Here is a 17,076-nt window from a genome sequence, read left to right on the forward strand (position 1 = left end):
GCTCGTGTACAGTAGGTGTGCCGTTGCTTGTCACATCTTGTTGCTTCAGCAGGTGAAATAAAGATTGATAACTTTTGAATTGTAGATGTTTTTCTCATGATGATTTTTCTCAGTGTGTTTGACAGATCTGAACACACACACAGACTGGTGACCTTATCAAGCAGTGTCTCTGATCAGTGTTTGACATCATCCTTCAGTCCAGCGTGAGTCTCCATTTCATTTAGCAGTTTATGAGCCATGGCTTTTATCTTGGCATCATGGATGAATTCAATTGAAAATCTTTAATTTTCTAACATTGATGAGATTTCCTTTACTTTATTGTCACGTCATTGACAAACCTGATCGTATGAATTTTACGAGGTGGATAATTGTACTGTTACAAACTCTTATGAATTGCAAGGTCAAAAGAGGAAACATTGAAGTCATGACCCTATTTGGTGTGGTAAAGGTGGCAAAAGACAACATGGCAACAAAATAAAGCGGAAAAAGATAGTTTATTATACATAAATGAAATAACTATACAAAAGAAAAAAAAGATAATGATAATAATAATAAGAAGAAGAATAATAAGAATAATGATGAATGAATATAAACAATGAAAAACAAACAACAAGCGGCTTGTAGATCAAAAAGATACTAGAAAGATAAATAAAGCAAGAGTAATGAGAGGACGCAATTAGTGAAGCCAAAGAAATGAAAGTAACAAAACAAAACTCGTTCTAACTCGTAGTTAAACCTCTTACCTAACTAATAAACAAAAGAAAAGAAAAGACAAAAACTCTTCGGCGTCACACACCCTAACTTCCTTACTCTGTCTCACAAACAAAACATACAGGGGGTGGCATTCACTTCCTTACCTGATGTTCTATACAGATCGAGTTACCTACGTGTGTGTAATGTAGGTCACGTGACATATAAACTGTCCTCTTAACTCGATAGGGTACTCTTTCCGTAACACGCCAAACAAAAATCAAAACTGAACGAAAAGAGAAACTACAAGGCAACAACAAAACAAACCTGTTTGTAAAAATAAAATAAAAAAAATAAACAAGGAACATTTTACACTCTTGAAAGAGCATCCGCCAAAACATTTTCAATACCCTTTTTATGTTTTATCTCTAAATTATAATTTTGGAGCACTAGCGCCCAGCGCATTAAACGCTGATTTTGATTGTACATTCGAGATAGAAACACAAGAGGATTGTGGTCTGTGAACACTATGACGGGAAGAATGCTAGAACCTAGATAAACTTCAAAGTGCTGTAGCGCAAGCAAGAGAGCTAGTGCTTCTTTCTCAATCGTAGAATAATTAAGCTGATGCTTATTAAACTTACAAGAATAATAACTAACAGGATGATCTATTCCATTTTTATCTTCTTGAAGAAGAACAGCTCCAACACCAACGGCACTTGCATCGACTTCAAGCTTAAACGTGTGTGTACAGTCAGGGGCAACAAGAACAGGTGCATTACATAAAAGAGTCTTTACGCAGTCAAAAGCATACTGACACTCCACAGACCACTCAAAAGATTTAGACGGGCTGAGCAACGCAGTGAGAGGATTAACAACTGTTGAGAAATTTTTGCAGAAACTGCGATAATACCCAGCCATACCCAAGAACCTTCGCAACTCTCGTCGGGTGGTAGGAGCTGGAAATTCCGCAATAGCCGTGACTTTAGCCTCCACTGGTCGCACTTGGCCCTGTCCAACCTCTTTACCGAGATAGGTGACCGTCCCCCGACCAAACTCACATTTTGCTAAGTTGAGGGTTAAATTAGCCTTACGAAGCCGTTCAAAAACTGTTCTCAACACACACACATGTTCCTTCCAATCCACTGAATAAATAACCAGATCATCAAGATACGCACTGCAATTCGGTACATCAGCCAAGACGATATTTACAAGTCGCTGAAAAGTTGCTGGAGCGTTTCTGAGACCGAAGGCCATCGATGTGTACTGAAGGAAAGTATCTGGAGTTACAAATGCTGAAATTTCTGATGCTTGTGGAGTCAGTGGTACTTGCCAGTACCCTTTAAGCATATCCAGCTTACTAACAAAACGTGCCGAGCAAACATTATCAATAGAAAACGAGAAAACGAACAGTATTTATATCGTTGTTACCTTTTGAACAAAGCCGCGTCCAAATGATCTGAGGGCGCGGGCGGGTATAGATACACTAGACGTCGCCTTGGCAACTGCAGTTCATTGGAACGAAACCATAGCCAAGGCGACATCAGTGTATATATATCTATATCCGCCCGCGCCCTCAGATCATTTGGACGCGGCTTTGTTCAAAAGGTAACAACGATATAAATACTGTTCGTTTTCTCACACAAACCGCTCGTTTCGTGTCTTAGGCCATCAATGTGTACTTACGATGGGGAATTGTTTAATTTGGACGATGGGGAATTGTTTTAATTTGGACTTGTGCATGCTCTTTGAGACAGTATCCATATACCTGCATGAAATGACTGACAGACAAGAACGGTTTGACCTAAAAATATCAAAATTGTAACTACTGCGGAAAAAAAGACACCTACATCTTGGATGCCCTTCAGGTAAGCTAAAACATACCAAAATTTAATTTCAAAGTGAACTATCCCTTTAAGTGTCTGGTGAAAACGTTCAAGTGCGCCCTGGGTCTGCGGATGGTACGCACTTGAAACTCGGTGAGAAATTGCCAAAGACTCCAGTACTTGCTTAAAAAGTCGTGATAAAAAATTTGTGCCCTGATCACTTTGTATGATTTTAGGAAGTCCGAAAGTGGAAAAGAATTTTACCAACGCTTTGATAATCACAGGTGCAGTGATTTTTCTTAACGGAACTGCTTCCGGAAATCTAGTAGCCGCACACATTATGGTTAACAAGAACTGGTTACCAGATTTGGTTTTAGGCAACGGTCCAACACAGTCTATAATCACATGTTCAAACGGCTCACCAATCACGGGTATGGGAACTAGTGGAGCAGGACGAATCACCTGATTGGGCTTCCCAACAGTTTGACAAGTATGACAGGTACGACAGTACTGAACAACATCTTTTTTTAATCCTGGCCAAAAGAAATGTTGCAATATCCTATTATATGTCTTAGTAATTCCTAGATGACCAGCAAGCTGGTGATCATGTGCTAGACATAACACATGTTGGCGATAAGGAGAAGGAACAACCACTTGATATACAACATTCCACCCCAAATCGTTAGTGTTCGCACACCACTTTCTCATCAACAAATCATTTTCCACAAAATAAGCAACTTTCTCATCCTTAGCCACATCAAGAGAGATAGCAGAATTAAAAGAAGTGATGAGAGACTTATCGTCTTTCTGTGCAGCACTAATTTTCTCTCGTGACACAGATAATGTTAAGGTATCCGCGTCAGACACATTTACACTGATGTTCTCTGACTGTGATTTCTTTTGCTTTGAAGTAGCGGCAGTACACAGTGGTTCGTCACCAACAAAGAGAGGAAGAAACAGAGTGTCAGACAAATCGACCATATTACCCACTTTACGCGACTGAGCACGAGTGACCGCACATGCGGGAAAAACGTCAGGGTAATTATCAGACAAATCTTCAGAGTGGCTAAACGTGTCTGGTTTATCCACAACCTCTAACACAGGCAATATTTTCCCTCCAGCCAGGTCGTTTCCAAGAATAAAATCAACGCCCTGAACAGGCAGAGAAGGACGTACCGCCACTCTCACAAATCCCGTACATAACTCACTCTGCAAATGTAAACGATGTAATGGTACATTTATGCAACTCATTTCAATGCCTTGTATTATTACACTTGAGCCACAAAAGGTATCGTCAGAAAATGGTAACCTATCTGCCACAATAAACGACTGCATTGCACCTGTGTCTCGGAGCATCCTTATCTCTTTCTGATCCTGATGATTACCAGTTAAAGAAACTAACCCTTTCAAAATAAAAGGTCGGTAACTGTCATCAATTTTCTCCTCATTAGGTACAACATCAGACGGCTTAACAGCTTTCAGAAATCCTACGGTTTTAGTTTGTGACTGTTGTTTGCGTTTTAACGTCAAACAGTCCGCTATCACATGCCCCTGTTTGTGACAGTAAAAACATTCGCGATCCTCTCTAGTACGAGGTGGGCTGTGCTGGGAACGCGACGTTTGATTTTGCAAATGAACAGGCTGTGACTTGTCTGGGCGTACAAATGCAAAAACATTTTTGTGGGTTAAAACAAACTCATCCGCTAGCACGGCTGCATGGGACAATGAAGTTACTTTCTGTTCATTAAGATAAACCACAACACGATCAGGCAAGCATCCCTTAAACTCTTCAAGAAGTACAAGCTCTCGCAGCTCGTTAAAGTCGCTCACTTTAATGGCTGTGCACCATTTGTCAAATAAAATCCCCTTGTCCCTTGCAAACTCCACGAAAGTCTGGGTAGCATTTTTTTTATGTCCTCTAAATGTCTGCCTGTATGCTTCTGGAACTAATTTGTAAGCGCGAAGAATGGCAGACTTCATAGATTCATACTTTAAACCTTCCTCTAACGATAAAGTAGAGCAAACCTCCTGAGCTTTACCAATCAATTTACACTGTAGCAATAAAGACCAGATTTCCTTAGGCCAGCGAAGCGAAGTAGCGATGCGTTCAAACGCATTGAAATACGAATCTACTTCTGATTCTCTAAATTGAGGTACTAACACAATGTGCTTACTTATGTCAAATGTTACCTGGGATGAATCAGAGCACGGAGGAACGTGAGAGAGCTGCCCTGGATTCGACTGCGCAGCTGAACCATCAGCAACCCTCATTGCATCCAGATCAAGCTGTCGCAGCTTCACCTGAGTCTCAGCCTCAATTTCAAGCCTGCGTACCTCCAGCCACAGATTCTGCTCAGCCTGACGTGCTTGGGCTTTCTCCTGTGCCTCATATTGCAAACGGGCTAGACGGACTCTCAGCCGCGCGCCGTCTCTGGAATCTACAGAACATGGAGAGAATGGATCAAACGGGGGCAAGCCGGCCTTAGCATCGGCACTCACCTCCGCCCCAGCACTAGCTCTACCGCTCCGCTTATCCTCATCATCCATAAAATTGAGATTTGCCACTGCAACGTCACCAATAACGACATTTCCTCCCGCCTCATCATCACCCACAACATTTGCCATAGGAAGAACACTGAGCTCTCTTAAACGCTGTATCAGCTTACTCTTTATGTCACTCTTAAGAGCCTGTCTACTCGCAACAAACTGATAGTGGTCAGCTATCAGCAATAAATCTTGTTTCCTGCATAACTGTGCGTTCACACCGCCGCCGACTTGAGCTTCCAGAGTTACCGGAAGTCATTCATTTTCAATGGAAGCTGGCTTCTCTCAGCTGCAAGGAGCGTCAAATTCCTCGGCGTCGCGTTTTGGGCGTTTTGAGCGTTTTGAGCGTCAATCTGAAAGTTGAGAGAAGCTCAACTTTATGGTAATGAGCTATGACGCGGTTCAGCGGCAAGCAGCGGCAAAACGCCAGCAACCAATCGGAATATAGACGTCCTTCGCGCTGGCTGATTCCGGAGAAACATACGATGTAAACTTTCGTTCCTACCAAAACATTAGTTCCGAGAAAAAAATATTAATTGCAGAGTCTAACCATCATAGAGTGAAAGTGTATCATTTGCATGTGTTTTAAAGTCCTGTCAGCTTGACAGGGCATAAGAACGAGCAGAGAGAGAGAGAACCCCGGCCGCGCGCGCACACTTACCCGAGCGCTGTCTTGAATGCAAGACTCTTGCTCTCTCTCTCCCTCGCGCATATTAATCAAAATCAATTGATACGATGGTGTCGAAAAAAAACTCTCCAGGGATGAAATGTTTTCTGTGTTGAAAAATCTTGCGCGATATCCTAAATTGCCGAATGCATTGTTTTTTCTGTTTACATTTCATGGTGTGACACTTCTCTTCTCCCATGATCGAACACAGAATGCTGCTACGTCAGAGCGGCCAAAGCGTCAACAAGCTTCCCCGTACTTTTTGACAAGCGTCTTTGACTGGGCGGCCAGAGCTTCTTTGCAGCTCAAGTCGGCGGCGGTGTGAACGTACAGTAAACTAATCCGTTCCAAAGACGGATTGGCAATAAACTTTTGCAAGTTAAACATCTCCATAATGCACAACCAGCAAACGAGCGCAACAATACCAGTCCGCATAAGTACGCCGCTAAAATAACGTAACATCAATTGCCACCAACACACACACAAATCATCACAACTATAATTTTATTTTGGGATTTAACTATCCCGGACGAGCCCCCATTAAATGTTACAAACTCTTATGAATTGCAAGGTCAAAAGAGGAAACATTGAAGTCATGACCCTATTTGGTGTGGTAAAGGTGGCAAAAGACAACATGGCAACAAAATAAAGCGGAAAAAGATCGTTTATTATACATAAATGAAATAACTATACAAAAGAAAAAAAAGATAATGATAATAATAATAAGAAGAAGAATAAGAACAATAATGATGAATGAATATAAACAATGAAAAACAAACAACAAGCGGCTTGTAGATCAAAAAGATACTAGAAAGATAAATAAAGCAAGAGTAATGAGAGGACGCAATTAGTGAAGCCAAAGAAATGAAAGTAACAAAACAAAACTCGTTCTAACTCGTAGTTAAACCTCTTACCTAACTAATAAACAAAAGAAAAGAAAAGACAAAAACTCTTCGGCGTCACACACCCTAACTTCCTTACTCTGTCTCACAAACAAAACATACAGGGGGTGGCATTCACTTCCTTACCTGATGTTCTATACAGATCGAGTTACCTACGTGTGTGTAATGTAGGTCACGTGACATATAAACTGTCCTCTTAACTCGATAGGGTACTCTTTCCGTAACACGCCAAACAAAAATCAAAACTGAACGAAAAGAGAAACTACAAGGCAACAACAAAACAAACGGCAGAAAACAAGTTGCTTCCACGCTCTCCATCAGCGTCCTTTTAACTGCGGTCGAGGAACTCGATTGGTTGCGGTGGAGGTGGCGTCACGCCACTGATAACAAATGATAGCCCTCCAGCAAACGGGAGGTGGAGCAAACCTAAGAGCGCAAGAGAGAGAGAGGTAGAGAGAGAGAGAGAGAGAGACACACAAAGGCACGCGCAACCACGCAGGATCGTAACAGTACGAATTCATACAACCTCACTCGTACACATTTTTGCTAAATCATACATATTTTACGAGTTGCCCAATTTGTTGTCCAGTCGTATGAATTAGCCACCTCGTACTCACTCGTACGAATTGGTCGTGAGATAGCGTTGTCATTGACAAGTGTACAAGGAGTGAAAATATGTTATGCACAGATCCTTGCAGGAATACAGAACAAAGAATGTGACATTCAACTTCAATACATACACAAAATCATTACATACTTGTAGGGCTGGGTACCGAGTTCGATACTTTTTAGGAAGGCTATACCGAATTGCCTCGATACTATCGAGTATCGAAAAATGACTTGTTTTTCGGTACCAGATTTCGATACCTAAGGGGTTAACTCGTCAACGTCAGTGCTCAAACAAATAGGCTACATATGAAATGCACAACGACTCACCTAAAGTCGCTCACGCACATACACGCAAACTCTACACACAAAAGACGCGCGGAACTCTCCGCAACACACAAACTCGCGCACATACTCAATTGAGATGGGAGCACACACACACACACACACAATACCATACAGATGTGGAAAAGTCTATCAAAAGTGTGGCTACATTTCTCCAGGGTCGATGCCAACAGCGCGCGATGCAGTATTTGCGGTAAACTAATTGCTGCAAAGACCGGTACCACGACAAATATTGACAGTGCACGGAGTAAACATAAGAACAGAAAGTTGCTCCGTCTTCGACTGGTAAATGAAGAGATACCTTGTTGATCACTCTGACAGTGTTTATATTGCAATAATGACTACTGAATGTACACTGCCGTTCAAAAATATGTTGGTTGGTCAGAATTTTTTTTCAGTAAGGATGCATTAAAGTGATCAAAAATGACCTTAAAACGTGTAATGTTACAAAAGATTTCTGTTTCAAATAAATGCTGTTCTTTCGAAATTTTTATTCATCAAAGAATCATGAAAAAATTTATCACAGTTTCCAAAATATTAAGCAGCAAACTGTTTTCATATTTCTGTAGGATCATGTGACACTGAAGTAATGATTTTGAAAATTCAGCTTTGATATCACAGGAATAAATTACATTTTGAAATATATTAAAATAAGATTTTAAATTGTAATACTATTTCACAATGTTACAAGTTTTACTGTATTTTTGATCAAACAAATTCAGCTTTGGTGAGCATGAGCTCTTTATAAAAAAAAAGTGTTTCTTTGTGCACTGGCTAAGGAGCATGAGTCAAACTGAAAAAATAAAACCAAAGTTTTTCTGAGGTAATGTGTTATGTGTTAATCTTGCTAAAATGGATTTCATAAAATTGGTATCGAAAAAAGTATCGTTTGGAACTGGTATCGAAATCAAGGTATCGGTATTGGTATCGAAATTTTTTTAACGATACCCAGCCCTACATACTTGTAGTATCTTCACTATAAATCAGACTACTACATAGGCTACATTGAGTTAAAGTTATCACTTTACTTCTGTTTGCAGCAGTTACAGCAACAGACACTCATGGGGGCGTGTACATCTTCTTCAACAGGTCAGAACACACACACTTGTAATACAAACACGACACCTAGTGGTTACTCCAGGATACTACAATACTTCTATCACAGCACTATATATATATATTGTTAGTTATGAATGATCGTTAGAGTAATCTTTGAAAATGCTTAATGTCTGATACAGGTGAAGTGAATCAAACAGACGAGATGTCTCAGTAAGTGTTTCTTGTTCCAGGCTTTGACTTTATCTTTATTAACTTTATAATCAACTGATTATTATCAATATGAGTACATCATTTACAACAAGGTTTCATTTGTTAACATTAATTAAGTACATTAGTTAACATTAACTATCATTACAGCATTTTATTCATCTTAGTTAATTTCAACATTTTTAAAATGAATAGTTACTCGTGAAGTGGACGAGGGAAGTTTATATGGACAGTGTAACTTATACTGTATTCAGCAGCTCCTTAAACCACAACCAAGGGCGTAGATTTGGTTTGAACATTGGGGGGGTTGAAAAATTATTCTGCATATTTTTCATGTGATCATGGTATAAATATTGGGGGGGTTGTAATGCATAGATTTAAATATTGGGGGGGTTATCTCCCCCCTAACCCCCCCACAAACTACGCCCCTGACCACAACAGAACATGATTGTGTTCACATTTCATTTACACACACACAACTCTATATATGAATTAACTTATGAGATAATAATATAATACTTGTAGATACTTTAAGCCGACTGTTTTTACATAGATCATTCTATTATTATCATAATTTTTGCTCAAAAATATTTTATTCAACACCCCAAGCATGCAAATAGAAATATAGATCATAAAACAAATGTTTCTAGTTCAGTGAGTTGAACTAGCGCAGGCTCTGCCAGTAAAGGACACTGGTGTAACGTTAGCAATGATGTACATCTGAGACGGAGAGAAGTTATCAAGAGAAGGACATAAAACTAGAACACAGCCTCTATTAGCCAATGAATTAACTAATGTTAACAAAGGAGCCTTTATTGTGGAGTTTTATAGTGTTGTTAGTTTGCTATAGTGCAAAAGTACAGCATGACAATTACAATGTGCATAATGGTTAATATAATATGTGCCATTTGTCTGTTAAACCATAAAACAGACAAAACAAATATGCAGTGCTGTCTACTTACGATTATTTTTTTTATATATATATTTCAGGAAACTTGTAAACGAATTGCAACAAAGCATTAAGGGACTGAACTCAGAATTTCACAGAAATCATCAAACTCTCACTGGTCAAATTAAGAAGCTGAACGACATCACTGATGAACATGAGGAAACTACAGTGGGACGTTGGGTAGAAGCAACAAACAGAATCAAAGCCATAGTGGATTTGGGTTTGTCTTTAACCAAGCCAATGATTGAGCATCTGAGAACAATTTCTAACACAGTAATAGAGCTTAAGCAGATGAAGAAGAATTCTGTTCAAAATAAGGACATACTGAGAAGAGTGAGATCCATGAACATGGGGAGAATTGACAAACCTCTCGAACTGCATTATAAGCAACTAAACGGCAAAATCAATGATCTATTACAAATTCTTGATGATTACAAAATAACAGGACAAAACATGTCTTTGAAACTTATTCCTGAGATGAGGGAAACAGCTGCTAAATTTCAGGAGACTCTGAATGAAATTAAACATGCCAAAGAATGTATTAACAAATTAGTTTAAAATCTGTTTAGAAATGATTGAACTGATCTGTCTGGTATTAATCTCATCTGCTATTATTATCAATAATACAGTCAAAGCAGAGCACTCTAAACTGACATCTATAAAAATATGTGTATGTAATGATGTATAAAATATTCATATTCTGGGATTTTCTACTGTAGATCTGATGATTTCAGGGCTAGAAACTCTCACATTACAGCAGAGCTTTTCTCTTATCAGAAAATATTGACGAAAATGAGGTCAAATTATTTTTTAAATTGATTTTGTAATGTGATTAAATTACTCTGATTGTCATATAATTTTTTGGAAGATTTTATTTTATGTTTGATGAGCAACCGTTTGCATGTTGTTTTTCTGGTTCTCCATGACCTTGGATAAACTCTGTTTGTCTTTGTAAATGAACCACTTGTTCTGGAGTTTAGATTATATTTATTTCTTGTTAAATTACAAGCATTCATTTTAATTGCCTTATACAGTATATATATATGTTACTGTTTTGTAATGTAATGTAAAATAAAATCAATAATCATGCTTTCCCAGCTGATGTAGATGTAGAAGACCAAAATATCTATTACAAAATAAATGTACATCTGATCTCACCAACATATTCACCAAACTGTGTGATCTTTTATTAGCATGGGAAGGAATTTGAAATCATCTTTTAAGAGGCAACATGAAGCTAAAATAAACACATTTGTGTTTACAATATATTCAATCTTGTAACTGTTCTTGTTGTAAGGGTTGGTTAACTGAAAATGCTTTTGGTCTTTTTCATTTATTCTTTAATAACTGACTTGTATTGGACTTTTTCACTATATCAAACAGATTAAAATCAAATTCATATGTTGTTATAAAATCTCCATTATTATTTAATATATTAATCAGTAACGTTTTTGATGTTATTTACTGTGTAGTTGAGTTGTTAATAAAAAAATTTGTTTAAATAATGTTTTCAGGAACATTATACTACTATCCTTAAAAAAAAGCGTTTCACTAACATTTAGACAACTGGACATTGTAATGTTCCCATAAGCAGAACAATGTTTGGGAAGCGTTCTGTTATCTGTGGAGTTCGTCTCTCCTGCTCTCAAGCTTCATCTGGTGGACATTAAACAGCTGTGATGAAACATGATTAGTCTGATATCAACAGCTTTGAGAATTAAGATCAATTTACATTAAAGGGGTCATGAACTGCATTGTTTTGTTTTATAACGTTTCCTATGGGGTGCACTTATAATGTTAGTATGATTTTTACTTCAGAAATTGTCATAATTTAGTAATAAAACTACCCTGATTTTTAGCAAGTATTACATGTGGAACTCTCTCCAAATCTTTTAGCACGTTTTTACTAATACAGCTCTCAAGGTTAATTAATCGTGAAAAGTGTTGATTATAGCATTATTTAGATCTATAGGATTATATTGAGATAGTGGCATGAAAGGTTGCAGTGATGAGCACTGTAGCCAATCACAGACATGTTGAGCGCATGAATGCAGTGATCTCGTAATTGCATTTTTAATCGATTTTTCTAACAAATGCTTTCATCAAAACTAACAGTGCAAACATGATGTAAATAAGAGATTTGTTGATTATAACAGGAGTGCAGAACTCAGTCACTGATAAGCTTGCGCTGTTTGAATGACAGATCCAGTGACGCGTTCTTTGATCACTCTCTCTCTCTCTCTCTCTCTCTCTATATATATAATTTAAACACAGTTTATATAACAGATTATTTTCATCCTACTAAGAGAAACAATGTGAAGTTAACCTGTTAGTCACTGGTTTGATTTACTGACACATAGACAAAGAACATCTGACTTTACATGAATCATTACACATCAGAAATCACTGATTACAGATCAGGCATTAGAATGAACACATTTACTTTCATGTTGTGTCATTACTGTCCAGTCCGCCAAAATTGCTACTGATTTACCAGAAAACAAATACAAATAAATAATGCTCAACTGAGACAATCACATTGTTGAAAATAAATAACCAGTTTCCTAGCATTAGGATCCTTTGGAAGGTAATGTTATTTTTAGTCCAGTGATCCTAGATCACTCTTCTCTCCTCTTCATCACTGAGGACTGAGGACAAAGACGTAGCCGGGGGGAAGACGGAGCCGAAGGTGCAGGCAAGATGACGTCTGACCAAGACGGAGCCGGTGTGACGAGGGAGCCCGGTGGAGACATTAGGACAATGGTTTCTGGTGGAGCTGAGGGAGAGAGGAGCCAAGGCTGAGCCGACAGGTCGGAGCGATGGATAATTTATAAGTGACCAATATATAGGAATCTGGAAGTAAACACGGCTGTGTCTCAAAATCCAGTGAGCGAGGGGTTCTGAGGCTGGAGGTGGAGCCAAGGGGTCCTTCTTACTGGGCAGAGCTGGTGTCTTGAGACTCCGAGGCAGATCCTCACAGGGTAGTGTAGAAGATGCAGAGGGGCTGAAGAGAACCATCGGAGATGGGGCTGAGGAACTGGCTGTTAGTGGAGGTGGGAAACGAAGGCAGGGAGGGATCACAAGCGACATGGGGTTGGGCAGAACCAGCGTATAAGCAGGAGATTCAGGGCTGGGCGGAAACAGCCGGGGTAGGAGAAACATTCCCAGAGGCCATATAAACATAATCCACATATCCACAATATATATCCACAATATAATCCACAGCAACGGGGTTGTGGTCAGGGCTTGCCTCCATGCCCTCAAACTCCACAAGCACTCCCTCGTTGACGCACAATGTTGCGGTTGTAAAATATAACATTTAACACCACTCAAATGAAGAAAATGACTTGAAAATAGATTTGTTCATTTTGATGAACGAGATCGAGCGAGAGTCAGTAAAATTATCCGAACTTCCCATCACTAATGGAGAAAGTCCCGCTTTTGGTCTTCCAGTGGAAATTCTCCCTGCTCCAGGCGCAGTAAATAAATTGCTGGCAGTTCCATGGGGAAAAGGAGAAAAAACTCATGGTATTGGTCCTGTCTTCTGTCATGGGTGTCAATGAAGCACACAGCGTAGGAGCAAACTCAAATAAATCTTTAATAAATACACAATTAAGCAACACAGGGAAAAACAGGAGAAATCCAAAAATGAAACCGGACAAGAAAAAAAAGGAAAACTCAGGGCTTACACAGACTAAACGAGAGAACAAATGAGTAAATTAACTAACAACATGTGAACTGAATGAGAGGCACAGTCTAAAAATCACAGGGTAAAACAGGAAGAAAAAACAAGACATAACAGACGTTACACACAGACTCATATTCTGAATATAATGTACTTTTAATGTATTATTGAATCAGTCTGTGCCTTTCATCTGAAACTATAATTGCTTGGTTGAGTCATTACACAGCATAAAAAAAAATTGCAATCGGTTATATTGCGCACACAACAGTACAATCTGTCAGTAAGGTTTAAAGTGACCACAGTTGTCCTTCTAGCAAACAAAAGTTACATAATCTTATAATGCATCTGCCTTTTTATACGTTTGAACTAAATAGGCTCCAGGGTATGCCGAGACTCGTCACCACACTGTAAAACATAATTATCTGAAATGAGTTTTAAATGAGTTTTAATCAGGTGGACAAGTACAATCATGTCATGTCATGTCATCTTGCAGTGTTTCACTACACATTAGTATGAGTTATAACAACCTCACCTTGAAGGGAAATAGAAAACTTTAAATAACGTGTTCATATAACAACAAAACATAGGTTCTATCAATTTTCTGTTTAATGCACGTCACCGCTAGGGCCGAGACCAACCACCACTCCGGAGGAGCTACACCAAAGAGGCCAGACAACGACGTGGGGCTACAGGTAGGTAGCGGCAGACAGTGGGCTTTCTCTTTTCACAGGACAGCCAGTGGCGGTTCTAGACCATTTCAACTGGGGGGGCCAAGCTGGGGCCAGTTGTACTGTTAGAGGGGCCAGTTACATTTAGAACTTATTGTTGTCATATCATTTTCTGCACTGCACTGTAGGCATTAACAGGCAAAATACCATGTTTACAATCATTCAACAATGTATTTGCATTTCCATTATATTTTTTAGATTTGCATTACATATTCAGAATCAGTCACATTAACTGTATTCTACGATTTTTGTGTTTTTTTTGCAAAAAATTTCAGCAAATTCATCTAGATTTAAGGCCTTTGCCCCCCTTGCAGATCCGATTTAAGCAGTCCCTCTAGGGTTACATTTGTGTTCCGTGTTGCCACTGTCGGATAATAACGGATACTGAAAAACAACGATAGCAAAAAATAGTTTTGTAAAAATTATTTCACACTCCACATTTAGGGGGGCCACAAGGGGGTCCAAGCTTGTTGTCACAGGGGCACTGGCCCCCCCTGGCCCCCCTCTAGAACCACCACTGAGGACAGCATCAGATAACTGAGTGTTACCTTTCTTTCACAGGCAAGCGGGTATTGGCCAGAGGACCATTGACCTTCCAATGAAGAGCAGCAGACAACAGTATGTGGTGGGCAGAGAGCAATGACCGTCAGATAAGGCGCAGCAGACAACAATAGGTGGTGGGCAGGACACAAGGGACTACAGGTAGGTAGCGGCAGACAATGGGCTTTCTCTTTTCACAGGACAGCATCAGATAACTGAGTGTCACCTTTCTTTCACAGGGCAGCAGCAGGCAGAATGCAGCCGTGGGTAACGGGATCTCTCTATTCACAGAACAGCATTGGTGAGTACAGAATCCAACAGTCAATAACTGAGTCTCCTCTCGCCACAGAACAATAATGGCAGAATGCAGCGGCGGATAACGGGATCTCTCTGTTCGCAGCACAGCAATGGTGAGTACAGAATCCAGCAGTTAATAACTGAGTCTTCTCTTACCACAGGACAGCAATGGCAGAATGCAACGGCGGATAACGGGATCTCTCTGTTCACAGCACAGCAATGGTGAGTACAGAATCCAACAGTTAATAACTGAGTCTTCTCTTACCACAGGACAGCAATGGCAGAATGCAGATCTTCACAACGACACACAGAACTGAACTTCTCCTTTCTTTACCACAGCGACATGAACTGGGACACCTGTACAGAGCTTTACCCACAGCAGTTCAAATTATTTCCTGACGCCCCACCAGGCTAAACGATCCCCGACAAAGATTTCAGAGGGCTGGTAGCGTTTAATTTTCCCATACTCGTGCATGCATCAAACCACTATAAATCTTCAAACGTGCTCACTTCAATCTTCAGACACTGCAATGACACACCACTTCACAGTGAAAAGTATACCTTCACTCCATCTCGTCGGGGCCGGCCAATCCACCGTTGTGATCTTCAAAGGGGGACATCAGGTTTGACGAACGATCCGAAGATCGGAGCCCACTCGTTTCTCTCAATAACAATAACAACCGTCTCTGCTTCTGCTGCTGTCCCACCGCTTTTGCCTCTCTTGCTCTCGTGACTCACACTTTGATCGCGACCGCTCTGCCTCTCGTGCCTTCTTCTTCTTCTTCTCTTATTTAATGGCGGACTGCAAACAACGTTTAGGTGCATGCTGCCACCTACTGTACTGGAGTGTGTATTATCATGTCATTTTAAATTCTACTCCATAACCCTGAGTCTTTTAAAAAAGTAAATAAAGCCTTCCTAGTGATTCTTATTCCTTCTCCTTCTGATCCCAGTATCCCTACCAGATTCCACTCCCTTCCTGCCTCCTGAACCTTATCTTTAAGCACCTGTCTTTCCACTTCATTCAATGTACAGTTCAATATTACATGTTCAACATTTTCTTTAACCCCACAGTTTTCACAGTTCTCACTATTCCTTTTCCTCATTAAAAATAATGTGCCATTCAGCCCTGTGTGATCCACTCTCAATCTTGTCATAACAATTTCCTCACGCCTGTTCTTTTCCATGTAATTCTTTATACTGACACTTTTTTGTATTTTATAAAATCTCCTACCTTTCCTGTCTTCCTCCCATCGTTTCTGCCATATTTCAAGACCTTTCCTTTTAACCACTGCTTTGCCTTCACCTTTTCCTAGTGGAATTGTAATTAGAATTACGTTTAGCAGTGCCTCTTTGGCCAGTTTATCTGCCATCTCGTTCCCTTTAACCCCCTCATGAGCTGGCACCCAACAAAACTGAATATCTATACCACCCCGATGTAATCTCAATAAACTGTTAAAAAGTTCTATTAGTAGATCCTCTCTTATTGATGTTACTGCCTGAATACTTTTAATTACGGCCAAAGAGTCTGTGCACAGTACCACCCTATCAGGTCTGACCTCTTCAACCCACTGTAGTGCAATAATGACTGCTACTATTTCTGCTGTGTACACTGATAACCGGTCAGATAGTCTTTTGGAGAAATGGATTTTAAATTCTGGTATATATATTCCAACACCCACACATTCCTGTTTATTCTTGGATCCGTCTGTATAAATCTTTAAATAATTATAGTAACTGTTTCTTATGTAAAGGTTTGTTTTAACTCCTATTTCCTCCATTCTCCATTCTCTTTTCTTTTCCAATATATTAATATCAACCTTTACTTCTGGAAAGAACCATGGTGGAATTCTACTAACTGGATTGGCCGTGGTGAAATTTAAGGCTTCCATTTCATATTCCCTCACTCTCATTTCTCTTGTCCATCCAAAACCAAGCCCCTGAAACTTGGAATACTCCCAACATTCCTGAATTGTTTCTTTTGCTGGGTTTTCTTTCCCACTTCCTTTCAATCTAATCCAATACGCCATC

The 17,076-nt window shown here is 39.6% G+C and overlaps 1 long non-coding RNA gene across 1 annotated transcript; it reads left to right on the forward strand.

Moving 5' to 3' along the window:
• Positions 1-54: 54 nt before the first annotated feature.
• Positions 55-11,293, forward strand: LOC311080102. The gene is made up of 4 exons (XR_014605516.1): positions 55-203; positions 8,621-8,669; positions 8,819-8,849; positions 9,837-11,293. It is a non-coding gene; the product is annotated as an uncharacterized lncRNA (long non-coding RNA).
• Positions 11,294-17,076: the final 5,783 nt, after the last annotated feature.

The sequence above is a fragment of the Abramis brama genome, assembly GCF_963993115.1.
Source record: "Abramis brama genome assembly, chromosome: 3".
In the NCBI taxonomy this organism is placed as follows: Eukaryota; Metazoa; Chordata; class Actinopteri; order Cypriniformes; family Leuciscidae; genus Abramis; species Abramis brama.